This window comes from Triticum urartu, chromosome 2A, assembly GCF_056163025.1.
Source record: "Triticum urartu cultivar PI428250 chromosome 2A, HENAU_Tu73, whole genome shotgun sequence".
In the NCBI taxonomy this organism is placed as follows: Eukaryota; Viridiplantae; Streptophyta; class Magnoliopsida; order Poales; family Poaceae; genus Triticum; species Triticum urartu.
Window position 1 is genome coordinate 69,030,886 of NC_141874.1, and position 21,632 is coordinate 69,052,517.

Genomic DNA, 21,632 nt, shown 5'->3' on the forward strand with positions numbered 1-21,632 from the left:
GTTGAAAACTTCCAATATTGATTTTTCAATCAGGGGGTTCTGGTAACCTCCCGGTACTCCGAAAAATACCTGAATCACTTCGGAACCATTCTGGTGTCCGAATATAACCTTCCAATATATCGATCTTTACCTATCGACCATTTCGAGACTCCTCGTCATGTCTGTGGTCTCATCCGGGACTCCGAACAAACTTCGGTCATCAAATCACATAACTCATAATACAAATCGTCATCGAACGTTAAGCGCGCGTACCCTACGGGTTTGAGAACTATGTAGACATGACCGAGACACATCTCCGATCAATAACCAATAGCGGAACCTAGATGCTCATATTGGCTCCTACATATTCCACGAAGATCTTTATCGGTCAAACCGCATAACAACATGCGTTTATTCCCTTTGTCATCGGTATGTTAAATTACTTGCCCGAGATTCGATCGTCGGTATCATCATACCTAGTTCAATCTCGTTATCGGCAAGTCTCTTTACTCATTCTGTAATGCATCATCCCGTAACTAACTCATTAATCACATTGTTTGCAAGGCTGATAGTGATGTGCATTACCGAGAGGGCCTAGAGATACCTCTCTGATACTCGAAGTGACAAATCCTAATCTCGATCTATGCCAAAACAAACACCATCGGAGACACCTGTGGAGCATCTTTATTATCACCCAGTTACATTGTGATGTTTGATAGCACACAAAGTGTTCTTCTGGTATTCGGGAGTTGCATAATCTTATAGTCAGAGGAACATGTATAAGTCATGAAGAAAGCAATAGCAATAAAACTAAACGATCATAATGCTAAGCTAACGGATGGGTCTTGTCCCATCACAACATTCTCTAATGATGTGATACCATTCATCAAATGACAACACATGTCTATGGTTAGGAAACTCAACCATCTTTGATTAACGAGCTAGTCAAGTAGAGGCATACTAGGGACACTCTGTTTGTCTATGTATTCACACATGTACTAAGTTTCCGGTTAATACAATTCTAGCATGAATAATAAACATTTATCATGATATAAGGAAATTAATATAAATAACAACTTTATTATTGCCTCTAGGGCATATTTCCTTCAGCTGGATATGATGAAAGCCCATGACCGGGTCAAATGGATATTTCTGAAGCAAATGCTTGGGAAATGCGGCTTTTAACCAGCCTGGATTGAGATGATCATGAGATGTGTGACAACAGCAAGTTTTAGGGTTAAATTAAATGAGACCTCTCAAGGTGTTTTTCTCCCTCGAGGGGTCTGAGGCAAGGTGATCCTCTATCCCCTTACCTGTTCCTCTTCTCTGTGGAGGGTTTCTCAGCTCTCTTAAGAAGGCACAAAGAGAAAGAAAGATAAAAGGGGTGAACTTTGGGGGCACTGGCCCTCATGTGACACACCTCCTTTTTGCTGATGATAGCATTGTATTTCTTGAGGGAACCAAAGAAAATATGGACACACTCAAGGATATATTACAGCAATACGAGAGAGCCTTCGGACAAAGTGTCAATATGCAAAAATCATCTATCTTCTTAGGGAAGGGGTGTCAAGAAGACAAAAAAGCGGAGTTGAAAACTGCTCTCGGGGTACAATCTGAAGCTTTGAGTGAAAGGTACTTGGGTCTACCAACACTGGTTGGAAGATCAAAAGATGGAACCTTCAAGTATTTGACCGAGACATTGAAAGGAAAGGTGAGTGGGTGGAAGGGGCAAGGTTTGTCCAAGGCTGCAAGGGAGGTTCTTGTCAAGTCCGGCCTCCAAGCAGTACCCGCTTTCACCATGAGCTGCTTTCGCTTCACAAAGAAGATGTGCGGGAACCTGACATCCATCTCTTCGAAATTCTAGTGGGGCGTGGCTAATGGTGAGAGGAAGGTACATTGGATCTCCTGGCAAAAGATGTGTGCAGCAAAAAGGGATGGCGGAATGGGGTTTAGGGATCTCAAAGTTTTCAACCAAGATTTGCCTGCAAAACATGCTTGGCGAATTCTCCATACCCCTACCTCTCTTTGTGCAGGGGTTCTCAATGCAAGGTATTTCAATGAGGACTCGATTCTCACAGCATCCTGCTCCCCAATGGCGTCGTATACTTTCAGAAGCATATTACATGGGAGGGATCTGCTTAGAGAGGGGTTGATATGGCGCATAGGCGATGGAACACAGGTCCGCATTCATCATACAAATTGGATCCCGAGGAGCAGCAGCATGAAGCCGTTGCGGCAGATTTATATGTCGGGTGTAACAAGAGTTTCCCACCTTCTCTCTGCTGATGGGAAGAGCTGGAATGTGGGCAGACTAGAAACAATGTTCTCACTAGATGATGGGAAAGACATCAAGCAAATTGCGGTGGGAGGACCGGGCCATGACGATTACCTAGCGTGGAACTTTACAAAGAACGGGTGCTTCACGGTGAAGTCTGCATATCACATGAAAATGGCTATGCTAAGGGCGGGGACCGGACAACCGGAACCCTCATCTTCAGTTGCAAAGCATCGTGGCTTCATGTCTTTATGGGATACTCAAGCGCCGACAAAAGCAAAAATCCATATGTGGAGACTCATCAAAAATGGCTTGGCCATCGGAGCCGAACTGCATCGTCGTCGGATAAAACCCTGAGTTTTTTGTGTTGCCTGCGGCCGAGAGGGAATAGTCCATCACATGTTTTGGTCGTGTCAGCATTCAGTAGAATTTTGGCAGCTCCTACAATTGGAGATGGGAGTATCGGTGGCGATCCCACCGGTCCAGATAGGCTCCCAGAGTGAATTGGCTAGCTGGCTTATTGACTAGTTTTCCGGCGCTTCGGGTGATGAGAGGGAGGTGATGATACATGCGACTTATGTATTATGGCTGGCACGGAACGAGGCGAGAGATGGGAGAAGGATTGCAGCCCCACATGAAATCATAGCTACGGTTGTAGCTCACGTGCAGGAGTGGAAGGAGGTGCACTCAAATCAGAGACAACCTGCGATGCTGACGCCCCGTCCAAGATGGCAGGCACATGAAGATGGTTGGTTCAAAGTCAATGCAGATGGTGCAGTGTCAAAGAATGGAGACAAGGGAGGAGGTGGAGCGGTGGTGAGAGATCACTAGGGTGCTTTCAGGGCGGGCATGAGCCACTTTTTCCTGAGTATCACTGACCCAGAAGCTACGGAGATTATGGCGTGTAAAAGGGCACTGGAGCTTGCAAGGGAGGTGGTGCCAGGAAGAGTTCATGTAGAACTAGATAGCCAGAATGTGGTGCACATGCTAAATCAACCATCAAAGAACCTGGGAGCTGCTGGACCCTGGGTGGAGGAGATTAAAAGCCTCTTATGTTCTTTTGAGAGTTTTAAAGTGTCTTGGATTGGAAGATCCGCTAATGTTGCCGCGCATAAATTTGCTGGAGATGAACTAAATAAGATTTGGTTGGGGGCTTCCTCCGATTTTGTTCTTGATGTAATCTCGGAATACATTCCGAGCTTCGTTGGTTAAATAAAGCGGCAGTATTACCCTAAAAAAGATCATTCTATTTTTGACCATAATGTCTAGCTACCTTTGTATACACAAGCTGTATGTATGCGTACACAAACCGATCAGCCAGAGCGCACAGCCCCTCCATCTTGAGCTGGCTCATTTTTTCCTTTTTTATTTTTAACCTTCAAAAAATAGTTAAAGGAGATAGGATTCAAACTCCCAACCTCTTAGTTTAATCTTTCCCTAATATTAAAGGGAGGATTGTTTCTCCACCTTTTTTGTCCATGGTGGGGCCATCAGTTTTTTCGTCCGTCTTGGGTGCCTATATGTCCCTAGCCTTGGTTGGTCCTCCGTTTTTATAAAAAGAAAAAAAGTCTGAACTGGAAAAAACAAACATGCAAGGCGGGATTCAATCCCTGGACTGCTTGGTTGGTACTCGCGCTGCCAACCAGCTCAGCTGTGCTGCTGTTTATGCTTAAATTAAACACCTCTACCTTTTGATAGAGGAGTGGGCGTGCGGAAATAAGGTACTACAAAAGTCATGCGAGGAGGGTTACATAATTTTTTTGAGGGGCGGATTAGGTACTTAATATCGTTCACTACAATGAGGCCAGCCCAACTAATCAACCACTTGGCCTTAACCTGTTTAACAATGCAGCCGCATTTAATTGATTATTGGCCTCAAATTATTAAATAGTCCCATCTTGTTTTCTTATATTCAGTCCTTCTAATTTATATATCTCTTTCAAGTTCCTAGGTATTAAGGAAGTGTCCCGGGAATCAGTAAGGTTGAATGACAAGGGATGAGGAATGGAAAAAACTTTGGCCCAGCCACGTGATGCAACCATTCGGAAGGCGGCCGTTTGGTCATTTACTACCACTGTCGTTATTTGGCAGTCTTTACGAGATATGAGATTTCGTTCGAGTCCAAACTGTTACTTTCTTTGGTAGATTTATTCATTATTCTGATCCGTGCTTGACTCTTTCAAATGAAGTGCACTAAAGTGGTTGTACTAGCTATGTGGTTTGTTTTCACTAATGTGTATTTGAACCATTGAATATGTTTAACTATAACAGTTGCGGTATGAGAAAGACATGCATAAAAAAGTGATTGATTAAATGGTCTATGTTGTTCTTCTCACTAATTTGACTTTTTGTTTATTTAAATCCTTCATTTTTAGAAGAGAATTAAATAGATGTTTCACTTGATTTTATGTGTTATTATTGGGCTAGGGTCATATGATATTTTATGTAGTTTTCTTATAAAGAATGCTTTTATATTTTTTCCTTCTTTCCACCGTCACTCTGAATATTTGGATGTACTGAATAATACGTCTTTTAGTTTCAAACTTTTTGTCTCAGTGGTAACAGCTAATCAAACTTTTGCTCACTTTAAGAATAATTATATTATTATTTCTCAATTCAACCATAGCTGACATAATTTGCATTGTTCACTGTAGCAAAAAAAAAAAATTAGGTAGATATTTATCAGTTTAGATGTATTCTGTTCTTTAAGATGAGGCTGGGTATGGGGATAACTTTTTCCATTGCGACACACCGTAAGGTCTTTCGAAAGTAGCATGCTAGACTCTGATGATGTAGCTCGTTGCCTTGAGATTGTCATGTTTGTTGTCATGTTTTTCGTGAGGTGGACAATGTGACCATGATGGCCAAGAGAGTGGTAACATGGATAGGTCACTTGGAGCGTGCGGGGATTTTCTTTTGTCCCGTTGCAACGCACGGGCATATGTGCTAGTTCCACACAATGTAACCAACTGGGAAAGCTAAGTTGTCATGCGTAGGTACTTCTCTTACCCTTTTTGTTGTCCATCTTCTCAGTCGTTTTTTTGTTTTGTTTGGCCATTTTATTCTTTGGTTTTATTCTTTTTTTATTTTTCTTTGTAAAACACGCTCGTCCCCGTGTTAACAAAACGAGTCACACGCGTGACGTTAAACACACACAGTTGACACAAAAAAAATATTAAATACAAAAGGTGAGCGCGTTTCAGTAAATCAATGAAGGAAAAGTCCGCATGCATAAGATGGATGGATGATCCATTCCATGTTGTCTATACACATGACGTACAGGTTCTCATCGCATCAGTTGCCATATCGGTCCTCAGAAAAAGAATTAAATTAAACGCAAAACAAATAATAAGACGTGTTTGAAGGAACGAACGAAAACGTATACTGACTGGGCAGTGCTTGGTTTCAATGTAGATTTTACTAATTTAAATGCTTTGGTTATTTGCAATTTTTGTTATTATCAACCAACATTAACATTTTTTATGTCCTAATCATTTCTTGAAATTTGTCAACAATTTTAGAATTTTAAATTGTGTATAATTTTTTTGTAAACTTGAACACTTATTCTAGATTAATTAACAAATTCGCAACAATTTTAGAATTTTGCGTGTGGAACTGCCAAGGGCATGCCCACATGCTGGCAAAATTTGATGTCATTTCGTGTGTCAACAAATACACCATGTTCTACCGGGACCGTTCAGGTCTGCCGGTAGGGCAAGTCTCACAACACTTTTTTCACCTCACCAAACATAACCAATTTTCCCCCACACAATTGCATCACCATGGCCAGCGGGCATGCAAACTTTCGTTCATTTCCGGCATTCTATGCATTTTCTATGGATTTTCCCTGTGAAAAATCCCTAAACACAGGGCGGATGTGACACAACGTGCGTTCAATGTCCGAAATCGTTCATTTTTTTTGCGTTGGGGGCTTCTCACATGCTGGCAAAATTTGGTGTCATTTTGTGCAGGGCAACAAATACACCATGTTCAACCGGGATCGTTCGGGTATGCCAGTAGGGCAAGTCTCGAATCAGTTTTTTCTCCTCCACCAAACGTACCTAAAACTCTTCCACACAATGACATCACCATGCCCAACATGCATGCCAAGTTTTGTTTCTGACATTCTATGCATTTTCTAATATTTTCCCGGTGAAAACCCCTAAAACAAAGGGCGGACGTGACCCAACATGCGTTCGCTGTCCGAATTCGTTCATTTTTTGCGCGGGGGGCTGCCATGGGCATGCGCACATGCTGGCAAATTCCGGTACCATTTTGTGCATGGAAACAACTACACCATGTTCAACCGGGACAACTGGGGTCTGTCGGTAGGACAAGTCTCGAAGCACATTTTTTCACCTTCACCAAACATACCCAAATTGTTTCCACACAATGGCATCACCATGGCCAACATGCATGCCAAGTTTCGTTCATTTATGGCATTGTATGCATTTTCTATGGTTTTTTCAGTGAAAAAACCTTAAATAAAGAGGTTGGACGTGTTGCAAAGTGCTCAGCGTTAGAACTTGTTCATTTTTTCGTGGGAGTGGAGCTGATCCGGTGTTGCGCGGGGTCCCAACATCACATATCCGTTGGTGGTGATGTGCCAATCCTTCGGCAACCACGCCGACGGTGGAGCGAGCAACCCGCAGTGGCTCAACTTCGCCTGCAGCCACGAGAGAGTCGACGACCAAGATCAGTTGTCGCCACTATCAGATCCGGAGAGAGCCATCGAGAACAGAAGGGGCGACTGGGGAGGACCGGGGCGACAGTGGAAAACCAGGGCGATGGGGGACCGAGGAGGAGGAGGAGGAGGGGGCGATGTTTGACGGTTGGCTGGCCCCGGCTTTTTATAGACGGCGGCCGTGATGGCAATAGGTTGGTAGGCGCTGCATCGGTGGGAACGCGGGGCCAGGCGGCGCGACGCAACGACTTAATGGCGGGGCGGGCGAGGTGGCATGCGGCAGTGAAAGTGGCGCGGTAGGCGAGGCAGGTGTCGTGGATCTAAGACTGACAGTAGAATGGGGGTAGGTATGAGGAGGCAAGATCCTAGCTATGGCGAAGTTGTACACACGAGTTTTACGAGTTCAGACCATTCGTGGAGGAAGTAACAGCCCTACGTCTCGGTGCCCATAGGCGGTCGACTGGATTATGTATGTGTGTGTTTACAGGGGGTGCGAACCCTTGTGCCAGTGGAGGGGGGTGGCTTATATAGAGTGCGCCAGGACCCAACCAGCCCATGTTACAAGGGGTTTAAGGTACATCAAGAGGGGGGCGTTACTGGTAACGCTAGCAATTAAGTGACATAAATGCCTATTAAGTCTATGGAGTAAACGTCCGACCGTTGTCGTGCAGAGTGACTTTAGGTCTTTTGTCTGTCGAGTGATAATTGTTGTGGTCTAGTGACTTTGAATCTTCCGAGTGGAATGCCTTGTAGTCGAGTGGATGATGCTATCCCTTGAATGCTTCTGGTTTTAAGATGGTGTCCTAGGGGAGGGTGTCTAGGTCAGGCCTATGACCCTACCCTAGGTACATAGCTTCATCATTAGCCCCCGAATGGATCAGGGTTTGAGTGGAGAAGGAGTTGAGAACACCTCTGATTCAATTTTCGCGCTTCAGAAGCGTCTTATTGGGACCAAATGAGCAATCATGATGACTTCAACTTCTTTTTCAGTCGCCTGGATCCATTCTTGGTTCTTCCGAGTGAACTTTTACTATGATGCTTCGAGTACTGATATGAGAAAAATCTTTCGTCTGACAGGTTGCTCTGCTGCTCGCGGATATTGTGGGATTCGAATTTTGGGGAAGCGCGCGGGGTGGAGGAGGTCGCAGTAATCGGACGGGATTAGGCAGGGCCGCCCCGATCATCGCGCCACCTTTTTCGCCACGTATCTCGCGCGCGACTGTTGCGGGATTTGATAGGATCGTCCGAACCCACACACTACTAGGGAAAAGCCTATACACAGAATCTTACCAGCAGCGCGCTTTAAAATCAGGCGCTACTGCTAAGTAGCAGTAGCGCGGGCCATGGAAACTCGCTGCTGAAACAAGTTTATCAGTAGCGCGTGCACTCCAAGAAGCGCTACTGCTAAAATTCCCACGACGCCGCCGCGAGGCCAGTTATAGCAGCAGCGCGTTAAAATAAACAGCGCTACTGCTACGTAACGTAGCAGCAGCGCATTCGGGCAATAATCGCTACTGCTAAATTAACTACAAAAATCAATGAGCATTCAGCGCATTCAGCGCATTCAGCGTAACGTAGCAGCAGCGTATTTTTTTATGTCTATGTCTATTTTTACATACTGACACATAGCAGTAGCGCGTTCAGGCCGAAAGGCGCTACTGATAGGTAGTTTAGCAGTAGCGCGTTTACCTATAGCGCACTACTGCTATTCCATTCCATCTCCCCCACTCACTAGCCTCATCCACAGATGACACTCACACACACTCACGGTCTCCTCCTCATCCCCCGCGCCGCCGGTCCTCCCCCGTCGCCCCTCCCCCGATCTGCGCCGCTGTCGCCTCATCCTCCTCGCTGGACTCGGTACCGGCCTCCTCCTCCGTCCTCCCTCCACTCGCCGCTGGCCGCCCCCTCCTCGCTCCGCCTTCCTCCTCGATCCGTCCTCCCTCCACTCGCCGCCGGCCGGCCCCTCCTCGCTCCGCCTTCCTCCTCCGTCCTACTATCTTCTCCCTCCTCGAGTCGCCCCTCCTTGTCCCTCCTCCCTGATACATTTTGATTTAGTAGGCTTTCATATGTAACATTTTGATTTAGTTGATATGACTCAGTTGATTAGTAGGCTAGTTGATTTAGTTGATTTAGAACATTTTGATTTAGTTTATTTAGTAGGCTAGTTGATTTAGAACATTTTGATTTAGTTGATTTAGTATGCTATTGGATTTAGTATGCTAGTGGATTTAGTATGCTAGTTGATTTAGTTGATTTAGTATGCTCGATTTAGTTTTTTTGTAATAAGTTATTTTTTGGCAAAATGTAGGTGCCAATTTAGTTAAATTTGCCACTTGTTTCCTGTGAAGTGAATCGTTAATCATTTGCTCATATTGCTTTAGGAAAATGGCGCCACCACCAGCACCACTATGTCGACTGTGCAAGTCAAGGTGCGCCAGCAGCCTTGCAACTGGCAAGCTGTTCGGCATCTACTTCCATCCGAGTTTTCGTCATGCGGCGGTAAGAAATTAGATGAAATGTAACAACTATTTTATTTTTAGTGTTGGCATTATTGCATTGTATCATTTTGCTTTTGTTACACAGATCGTCCCATGCAATGTGAGGTTGAAATTCAACAAGCTGATAGGAGACACTGTGATATTTGAGGCTCCTGGGGGGCCGTACACTATGGAGGTCGAGAAAGGATCCAATATGTCGCAGATTGGAGGAGATGGATGGGCCTGTTTCCTCGCTCGCATGCGTCTTACTGGTGGTGAGTTGATCAGATTCTCCTTCAGAGCAGAAAGACCCAAGCTGGTTGTCATTTATATCAACCTGGTGGAAGATGATGAAGATGACGAAGATGATGAAGATAATGAGGACCCACTCAATGAAGATGACGAGAACCCACTTCATGAAGCCATCATAGCTCAAAGAATGAGGCTGAGCGAGGAGGAGGTGTGCAATCTATGGGACATAATTCCGCCACGTGATGACTTTGTCGGGGTGCCATTCGTAACCCGCCTGACAAGTACCATGGTCGATCGGCATGAAATGGTATGTTATACGTACTGCATGTAGTAATTTGATGATATATATATGCTTTATTGTTATACTTACAAATGCAAATTATCCGATTATATGCTTAGTGAATCCGATGATATGCTTAGTGTAGAGTCCAATGATATGCTTTGTGGAATCTAGTTGATGATATACTTTAGTGTAGAGTCTGATCACATGCTTATTAGTGTAGAATCCAAGGAACTATTAATAGTGTAGATAATCCATATATATACTTATTAGTAGAATTCATGATTAATTAGTACAAATGCGTAGTACTGTGTCTTTTGATAGTGTAGAAATCTAGACTTAATAGAAATATATTTGCAAGAGTATGTGTGAGGCTATTTATTAATTGATATGTTTTTCTTATTCAGAGATTGCCAAAGAACCTATCTGTGAGTTGTGGTATCGAGCCTGATGAAGAAGGCTCAGTTGGACTACCCTTACCGCAAGGGGCTCCGTCACCACATGTACTTACCGCATGGGCACAGATGTTCGCACACACTTGAACTCGGTTGGGTGGAAGAGATTCCTCGTTGGCAAGAATCTTCGTGCTGGACAGGCCATCCTAATTACTATCAGGAACACCCACCGCCCAGGCTTGAGGATGATGATCGTCGTCAATATCATCTAGAACTACATATGTGTGTGTGGCTATATCATCTAGAACTACATATGATGATCATCGTCGATATCATGTAGAACTACATATGATGATCGTCGTCGATATCATCTAGAACTAAATATGATGATTGTCGTCGATGTCACCTTGTACTGCTTGAGGATGCATGTTGAGTATATATGAAATTGTTATCTAGTACTCCCTCGGTTCCAAATTACTCGTCGTGGTTTGAGTTCAAATTTGAACTAAAACCAGGACGAGTAATTTCGAACCGAGGAAGTACTACCTAGTACCTATAATGCTTTATGAAATTGATATCTAGTAGTACCTAGTATCTGGAAATTGTAGTGTATCGAAGCTGGAATGGGAAATGGTGAAAGATATAACAGTAGCGCTGGACCGGGAAATCGCTACAGCTAAGTAATAGCAGCGCGTTCCTGAAAAGCGCTGCTGCTATAGTCAATAGTGGTAGCGCGGGTACAGGCAGCGCTACTAATAAGAGTTAGCTGTAGCGCCTTATTGGTAGCGCGGGCACCCGCGCTGCTGCTAGCCTTTTCCCTAGTAGTGACAGGTCAGCCACTCGGAAACGGCCTCATATAAGGTGCCGGATTGGGGTTTTTTTGCACAGTGCGTTCCCATTCTCCCCCTCCTTCTCCACCTCATCCAACTCTGCTCCCGGCGCCACCGCTCTGCTCGAGCTCCGCCCGCTGCAATGGGGAAGTGATGTCTACTGCACAACCTTCTTCTTGTAGACGTTGTTGGGCCTCCAAGTGCAGAGGTTTGAAGGACAGTAGAAAATTTCCCTCAAGTGGATGACCTAAGGTTTATCCATCCGTGGGAGGCGTAGGATGAAGATGGTCTCTCTCAACCAACCCTACAACCAAATAACAGAGTCTCTTGTGTCCTCAACACACCCAATACAATGGTAAATTGTATAGGTGCACTAGTTCGGTGAAGAGATGGTGATACAAGTGCAGTATGGATGGTAGATAGAGGTTTTTGAAATCTGAAAAATATAAAAACAGCAAGGTAACTAATGATAAAAGTGAGCACAAATGGTATTGCAATGCGTTGAAACAAGGCCTAGGGTTCATACTTTCACTAGTGCAGGTTCTCTCAACAATAATAACATAATTGGATCATATAACTTTCCATCAACATGCAACAAAGAGTCACTCCAAAGTCACTAATAGCGGAGAACAAATGAAGAGATTATGGTAGGGTACGAAACCACCTCAAAGTTATCCTTTCTGATCGATCTATTCAAGAGTCCGTAGTAAAATAACATGAAGCTATTCTTTCCGTTCAATCTATCATAGAGTTCGTACTATAATAACACCTTAAGACACAAATCAATCAAAACCCTAATGTCACCTAGATACTCCAATGTCACCTCAAGTATCCGTGGGTATGGTTATACGATATGCATCACACAATCTCAGATTCATCTATTCAACCAACACAAAGAACTTCAAAGAGTGCCCCAAAGTTTCTACCGGAGAGTCAAGACGAAAACATGTGCCACCCCCTATGCATAGGTTCATGGGCGGAACCCGCAAATTGATCACCAAAACATACATCAAGTGGATCATGTGATATCCCATTGTCACCACAGATAAGCACGTGCAAGACATACATCAAGTGTTCTCAAATCCTTAAAGACTCAATCCACAGAATAGTGGGAGTATCATAAGAGACTTGAATACTATAAATTGTTTCCACATTAAAAGAGTAATGTTCAAAAAAGGGGTAATCATAATCATGACAAGTTTTGTAAATATAATCATCACTACTTTTTATAGCATACATGTCATCACAATAATCATCATAAGTAGCAACTTTGTTCTCATCATAATCAATTGAAACCTCTTGCAAGATAGTGGAATCATTACTAAATAAAGTCATGACCTCTCTAAATCCACTTTGATAATTATCACAATAAGATTCAACATCCTCCAGAATAGTGGGATCATTACTTCCTAAAGTTGACACTCTTCCAAACCCATTTTCATAATTATCACAATAAGATTCAACATCCTCAAAAATAGTGGGATCATTACTTCCTAAAGTTGACACTCTTCCAAACCCAATTTCATCAATATAATCATCATAAGTAGGAGGCATGCTATCATCATTATAAATTTGCATATCAAAACTTAGGAGACTAAAAATATCATCTTCATTAAACGTAGCGTCCCCAAGCTTGGTACAAACATTAATTGCAACAAATATATTCTCAAAAACATCATCTTCATCAAACATAACATCCCCAAGCTTGGGACTTTTCATATCATAAGCATAATCACTCTCATCGTTAATAGTATGGATAGCACCAATAGTATAGCAATTATCATCATCACAAGGAGTAATAGGAGCAACATTATTTGGGAGAGATACCTTTCTACCTTTGCTTCTCCGTATTTTCTTTTTCTTCTTCACATCATGTGTGGGTTCAACCCTCTTTTTGGAGCTCCTTATTAATGAGATTGGTTGAATAGAAGGCTCCTCCTCGTTACCTGATTCATCATAAGAAATAATAGGAGGATATTGGGAAGTCTCTTCCCTTTCATTAGTATTCTCTTCATCTTCTATTTGTTTTCTTTTCTTTATGTAATTGGCAATATAAGGATTTTCAATACAATTCACCGCACAATACATATAAATTTCCTCTAGATCAAAATCAAGAAGTTTATCATGGGCAAATACTAGAAGATAGTTAGTTATATGTTTCATTTCTTCATAACCCATAAGAAAACTAAGTTCATTATGATTTGCAAGGGAAATCAAGTCATCACAATTTTTAGAAACGATTAGATCATGAAACAATTTGCATCAGATGGTTAAATGACCACGTTCATTGCAAAGTTCACAAGTACAGCTAAGAAAATTTAAATTTTCAGCACAAACATCTAGCCTTTCTTGCAACCATTTAGTTTCTAAGTACTTATGCCTCTTGCAAAATCTATCTTCCCTAATTGGTGTGTACTTGCAAACTCTATGCACTCCACAAAAATTGACATGCTTATAAGAGACATTCTCATCATGACTAGTGCAATCATCATTAGTACTAAGGATATTCAAAGAGTTCATACTAATAACATTGCAATCATGCTCATCATTCAAAGATTTAGTGCCAAACATTTTAATGCATTATTCTTCTAACACTTTGGCACAATTTTCCTTTCCATCATACTCATGAAAGATATTAAAAAGATGAAGCGTATGAGGCAAACTCAATTCTATTTTTTTGTAGTTTTCTTTTATAAACTAAACTAGTGCTAAAACAAGAAACAAAAAGATTCAATTGCAAGATCTAAAGATATACCTTCAAGCGCTAACCTCCCTGGCAACGGCGCCAGAAAAGAGCTTGATGTCTACTACACAACCTTCTTCTTGTAGACGTTGTTGGGCCTCCAAGTGCAGAGGTTTGTAGGACAGTAGCAAATTTCCCTCAAGTGGATGACCTAAGGTTTATCAATCCGTGGGAGGCGTAGGATGAATATGGTCTCTCTCAAGCAATCCTGCAACCAAATAATAAAGAGTCTCTTGTGTCCCCAACACACCCAATACAATGGTAAATTGTATAGGTGCACTAGTTCGGCGAAGAGATGGTGATACAAGTGCAATATGTATGGTAGATAAAGGTTTTTGAAATCTGAAAATATAAAAACAGCAAGGTAACTAATGATAAAAGTGAGCACAAACGGTATTGCAATGCGTTGAAACAAGGCCTAGGGTTCATACTTTCACTAGTGCAAGTTCTCTCAACAATAATAACATAATTGGATCATATAACGGAAGGAAATATGCCCTAGAGGCAATAATAAAGTTATTATTTATTTCCTTATATCATGATAAATGTTTATTATTCATGCTAGAATTGTATTAACCGGAAACATAATACATGTGTGAATACATAGACAAACAGAGTGTCACTAGTATGCCTCTACTTGACTAGCTCGTTAATCAAAGATGGTTATGTTTCCTAACCATGGACAAAGAGTTGTTATTTGATTAACGGGATCACATCATTAGGTGAATGATCTGATTGACATGACCCATTCCATTAGCTTAGCACCCGATCGTTTAGTATGTTGCTATTGCTTTCTTCATGACTTATACATGTTCCTATGACTATGAGATTATGCAACTCCCTTTTGCCGGAGGAACACTTTGTGTGCTACCAAACGTCACAACGTAACTGGGTGATTATAAAGGTGCTCTACAGGTGTCTCCAAAGGTACATGTTGGGTTGGCGTATTTCGAGATTAGGATTTGTCACTCCGATTGTCGGAGAGGTATCTCTGGGCCCTCTCGGTAATGCACATCACATAAAGCCTTGCAAGCATTGCAACTAATGAGTTAGTTGTGAGATGATGTATTACGGAACGAGTAAAGAGACTTGCCGGTAACGAGATTGAACTAGGTATTGAGATACCGACGATCGAATCTCGGGCAAGTAACATACCGATGACAAAGGGAACAACGTATGTTGTTATGCGGTCTGACCGATAAAAGATCTTCGTAGAATATGTAGGAGCCAATATGAGCATCCAGGTTCCGCTATTGGTTATTGACCGGAGACATGTCTCGGTCATGTCTGCATTGTTCTCGAACCCGTAGGGTCCGCACGCTTAAGGTTTCGATGACAGTTATATTATGAGTTTATGCGTTTTGATGTACCGAACGTTGTTCGGAGTCCCGGATGTGATCACGGACATGACGAGGAGTCTCGAAATGGTCGAGACATAAATATTGATATATTGGAAGCCTATGTTTGGATATCGGAAGTGTTCCGGGTGAAATCGGGATTTTACCGGATTACCGGGAGGATACCGGAACCCCCCGGGAAAGTATATGGGCCTTAGTGGGCCTTAGTGGAAGAGAGGAGAGGTGGCCAGAGATGGGCCGAGCGCCCCCCCTTGGTCCGAATAGGACAAGGAGAGGGGGCCTGCCCCCTTCCTCCTCTCTCTCCTCTTTTCCCCCCTCCGCGAATCCTATTCCAACTAGGAAAGGGGGGAGTCCTACTCCCGGAAGGAGTAGGACTCCTCCTGGCGCGCCACCTCTTGGCCGGCCAGCCCCCCCCCTTTTTGAGCCTTTATATACGGAGGCACGGGGCACCCCTAGAGACACAAGTTGATCCACGTGATCATATTCTTAGCCGTGTGCGGTGCCCCCTTCCACCATAGTCCTCGATAATATTGTAGCGGTGCTTAGGCGAAGCCCTGCGACGGTAGAACATCAAGATCGTCACCACGCCGTCGTGCTGACGGAACTCTTCCCCGACACTTTGCTAGATCGGAGTCCGGGGATCGTCATCGAGCTGAACGTGTGCTAGAACTCGAAGGTGCCGTAGTTTCAATGCTTGATCGGTCGGGCCGTGGAGACGTACGACTACATCAACCAAACGCTTCCGTTGTCGATCGACAAGGGTACGTAGATCACACTCTCTCCCTCTCGTTGCTATGCATCACCATGATCTTGTGTGTGCATAGGAATTTTTTTGAAATTACTACGAAACCCAACAGTGGTATCAGAGCCAGGTTTTATATGTTGATGTTATATGCACGAGTAGAACACAAGTGAGTTGTGGGCGATATAAGTCATACTTCTTACCAGCATGTCATACTTTGGTTCGGCGGTATTGTTGGACGAAGCGGCCCGGACCGACATTACGCGTACGCTTACGCGAGACCGGTTCTCCCGACGTGCTTTGCACAAAGGTGGCTAGCGGGTGACAGTTTCTCCAACTTTAGTTGAACCCAGTGTGGCTACGCCCGGTCCTTACGAAGGTTAAAACAGCACCAACTTGACAAACTATCATTGTGGTTTTGATGCGTAGGTAAGATTGGTTCTTGCTTAAGCCCGTAGCAGCCACGTAAAACTTGCAACAACAAAGTAGAGGACGTCTAACTTGTTTTTGCAGGGCATGTTGTGATGTGATATGGTCAAGACATGATGCTAAATTTTATTGTATGAGATGATCATGTTTTGTAACCGAGTTATCGGCAACTGGCAAGAGCCATATGGTTGTCGCTTTATTGTATGCAATGCAATCACACTGTAATGCTTTACTTTATCACTAAGCGGTAGCGATAGTCGTGGAAGCATAAGATTGGCGAGACGACAATGATGCTACGATGGAGATCAAGGTGTCGCGCCGATGACGATGGTGATCACGACGGTGCTTCGAAGATGGAGATCACAAGCACAAGATGATGATGGCCATATCATATCACTTATATTGATTGCATGTGATGTTTATCTTTTATGCATCTTATCATGCTTAGATTGACGGTAGCATTATAAGATGATGTCTCACTAATTATCAAGAAGTGTTCTCCCTGAGTATGCACCATTGCGAAAGTTCTTCGTGCTGAGACACCACGTGATGATCGGGTGTGATAGGCTCTACGTTCAAATACAACGGGTGCAAAACAGTTGCACACGCGGAATACTCAGGTTATACTTGACGAGCCAAGCATATACAGATATGGCCTCAGAACACGGAGACCGAAAGGTCGAGCGTGAATCATATAGTAGATATGATCAACATAGTGATGTTCACCAATGAAACTACTCCATCTCACGTGATGATCGGACATGGTTTAGTTGATTTGGATCACGTAATCACTTAGAGGATTAGAGGGATGTCTATCTAAGTGGGAGTTCTTAAGTAATATGATTAATTGAACTTAAATTTATCATGAACTTAGTCCTGGTAGTATTTTGCAAATTATGTTGTAGATCAATAGCTCGCGTTGTTGCTTCCCTGTGTTTATTTTGATATGTTCCTAGAGAAAATTGTGTTGAAAGATGTTAGTAGCAATGATGCGGATTGGATCCGTGATCTAAGGTTTATCCTCATTGCTGCACAGAAGAATTATGTCCTTGATGCACCGCTAGGTGACGGACCTATTGCAGGAGCAGATGCAGACGTTATGAACGTTTGGCTAGCTCAATATGATGACTACTTGATAGTTTAGTGCACCATGCTTAATGGCTTAGAATCGGGACTTCAAAGATGTTTTGAACGTCATGGAGCATATGAGATGTTCCAGGAGTTGAAGTTAATATTTCAAGCAAATACCCGAGTTGAGAGATATGAAGTGTCCAACAAGTTCTATAGCTAAAAGATGGAGGAGAATCGCTCAACTAGTGAGCATGTGCCCAAATTGTATGAGTACTACAATCACTTGAATCAAGTGGGAGTTAATCTTCCAGATAAGATAGTGATTGACAGAATTCTCTAGTCACCATCACCAAGTTAGTAGAACTTCGTGATGAACTATGATATGCAAGGGATAACGGAAACGATTCCCAAGCTCTTCGTAATGCGGAAATTGACGAAGGTAGGAATCGAGAAAAACATCAAGTGTTGATGGTAGACAAGACCACTAGTTTCAAGAAAAGGGCAGAGGGAAGAAGGGGAACTTCAAGAAGAACAGCAAGCAAGTTGCTGCTCAAGTGAAGAAGCCCAAGTCTGGTCCTAAGCCTGAGACTAAGTGTTTCTACTGCAAAGGGACTGGTCGCTGGAAGCGGAACTACCCCAAGTGATTGGCAGATAAGAAGGATGGCAAAGTGAACATAAGTATATTTGATATACATGTTATTGATGTGTACTTTACTAGTGTTTATAGCAACCCCTCAGTATTTGATACTAGTTCAGTTTCTAAGATTAGTAACTTGAAACGGGAGTTGCGGAATAAACAGAGACTAGTTAAGGGTGAAGTGACGATGTGTGTTGGAAGTGGTTCCAAGATTGATATGATCATCATCGCACACTCCCTATACTTTCGGGATTAGTGTTGAACCTGAATAAGTGTTATTTGGTGTTTGCGTTAAGAATAAATATGATTTGATCATGTTTATTGTAATACGGTTATTCATTTAAGTAAGAGAATAAATTGTTGTTCCGTTTACATGAATAAAACCTTATATGGTTACACACCCAATGAAAATAGTTCATTGGATCTCGATCGTAGTGATACACATAATCATAATATTGAAACCAAAAGATGCAAAGTTAATAATGATAGTGCAATTTATTTGTAGCACTGCCGTTTAGGTCATATTGGTGTAAAGCGCATGAAGAAACTCCATGCTGATGGGAGTTCGGAATCACTTGATTATGAATCACTTGATGCTTGCGAACCATGCCTCATGGGCAAGATGACTAACACTCCGTTCTCCGGAGCGAGCAACTGACTTATTGGAAATAATACATACTGATGTATGCGGTCCAATGAGTGTTAAGGCTCACGGCAAGTATCGTTATTTTCTGAACTTCACAGATGATTTGAGCAGATATGGGTACATCTACTTGATGAAACATAAGTCTGAAACATTTGAAAAGTTCAAAGAATTTCAGAGTGAAGTGGAAAATCATCGTGACAAGAAAATAAAGTTTCTACGATCTGATCGCATGCCACATGGAACACCACAGCATAATGGTGTGTCCGAACGTCATAACCGTACTTTATTGGATATAGTGCAATCTATGATGTCTCTTACCGATCTACCACTATCGTTTTGGGGTTATGCATTAAAGACAGCTGCATTCACGTTTAAAAGGGCACCATCTAAGTCCGTTGAGACGACACAATCTGAACTGTGGTTTGGCAAGAAACCAAAGTTGTCGTTTCTTAAAGTTTGGGATTGTAATGCTTATATGAAAAAGTTTCATCCTGATAAGCTCAAACCCAGATCGGAGAAATATGTCTTCATAGGATACCCAAAGGAGACTATTGGGTACACCTTCTATCACAGATCCGAAGGCAAGACATTCATTGCTAAGAATGGATCCTTTCCAGAAAAGGAGTTTCTCTCGAAAGAAGTGAGTGGGAGGAAAGTAGAAAACTTGATAAGGTAATTGTACCATCTCCCTTATTGGAAAGTAGTTCATCACAGAAATCTGTTCTTGTGACTACTACACCAATTAGTGAGGAAGCTAATGATGATGATCATGTAACTTCAGATCAAGTTACTACCGAATCTCGTAGGTAAACCAGAGTGAGATCCGCACCAGAGTGGTACGGTAATCCTGTTCTGGAAGTCATGTTACTAGACCATGACGAACTTGCGAACTATGAAGAAGCGATGGTGAGCCCAGATTCCGCAAAATGGCTTGAGGCCATGAAATCTGAGATGGGATCCACGTATGAGCACAAAGTATGGACTTTGGTTGACTTGCCCGATGATCGGCAAGCCATAGAAAATAAATGGATCTTCAAGAGGAAGACGGACGCTGATAGTAGTGTTACTCTCTACAAAGCTAGAATTGTCGCAAAAGGTTTTTGACAAAGTTCAAGGTGTTGACTACGATGAGATTTTCTCACTCGTATCGATGCTTAAAAGTCTATCCAAATCATGTTAGCAATTGCCGCATTTTATGAAATCTGGCAAATGGATAACAAAACTGCAATCCTTAATGGATTTCTTAAAGAAAGAGTTGTATATGATGCAACCAGAAGGTTTTGTCAATCCTAAAGGTGCTAACAAAATAAGCAAGCTCCAGCGATCCATCTATGGACTGGTGCAAGCATCTCGGAGTTGGAATAAACGCTTTGATAGTATGATCAAAGCATATAGATTTAAACAGACTTGCGGTGAAGCCTGTATTTACAAGAAAGTGAGTGGGAGCACTACAACATTTCTGATAAGTATATGTGAATGACATATTGTTGATCGGAAATAATGTAGAATTATTCTGCAAAGCATAAAGGAGTGTTTGAAAGGAGTTTTTCAAAGAAAGACCTCGGTGAAGCTGCTTACATATTGAGCATCAAGATCTATAGAGATAGATCAAGACGCTTGATAAGTTTTTTTTCAATGAGTACATACCTTGACAAGATTTTGAAATAGTTCAAAATGGAACAGTCATAGAAAGGGTTCTTACCTGTGTTACAAGGTATGAAATTGAGTAAGACTCAAAGCCCGACCACGGCAGAAGATAGAAAGAGAATGAAAGTCATTCCCTATGCCTCAGCCATAGGTTCTATAAAGTATGCCATGCTGTGTACCAGATCTATTGTATACCCTACACTGATTTTGGCAAGGTAGTACAATAGTGATATAGGAGTAGATCACTGGACAACGATCAAAATTATCCTTAGTGGAATAAGGATATGTTTCTCGATTATGGAGGTGACAAAAAGGTTCGTCGTAAAGGGTTACATCGATGCAAGTTTTGACACTAATCTAGATGACTCTAAGTCTCAATCTGGATACATATTGAAAGTGGGAGCAATTAGCTAGAGTAGCTCTATGCAGAGCATTGTTGACATAGAAATTTGCAAAATACATACGGATCTGAATGTGGCAGACCCGTTGACTAAGCTTCTCTCTCAAGCAAAACATGATCACACCTTAGTACTCTTTGGGTGTTAATCGCATAGCGATGTGAACTACATTACTGAATCTAGTAAACCCTTTGGGTGTTGGTCACATGAAGATGTGAACTAATCACATAAAGATGTGAACTATTAGTGTTAAATCACATGGTGATGTGAACTAGATTATTGACTCTAGTGCAAGTGGGAGACTGAAGGAAATATGCCCTAGAGGCAATAATAAAGTTATTATTTATTTCCTTATATCATGATAAATGTTTATTATTCATGCTAGAATTGTATTAACCGGAAACATAATACATGTGTGAATACATAGACAAACAGAGTGTCAGTAGTATGCCTCTACTTGACTAGCTCGTTAATCAAAGATGGTTATGTTTCCTAACCATGGACAAAGAGTTGTTATTTGATTAACGGGATCACATCATTAGGTGAATGATCTGATTGACATGACCCATTCCATTAGCTTAGCACCCGATCGTTTAGTATGTTGCTATTGCTTTCTTCATGACTTATACATGTTCCTATGACTATGAGATTATGCAACTCCCGTTTGCCAGAGGAACACTTTGTGTGCTACCAAACGTCACAACGTAACTGGGTGATTATAAAGGTGCTCTACAGGTGTCTCCAAAGGTACATGTTGGGTTGGCGTATTTCGAGATTAGGATTTGT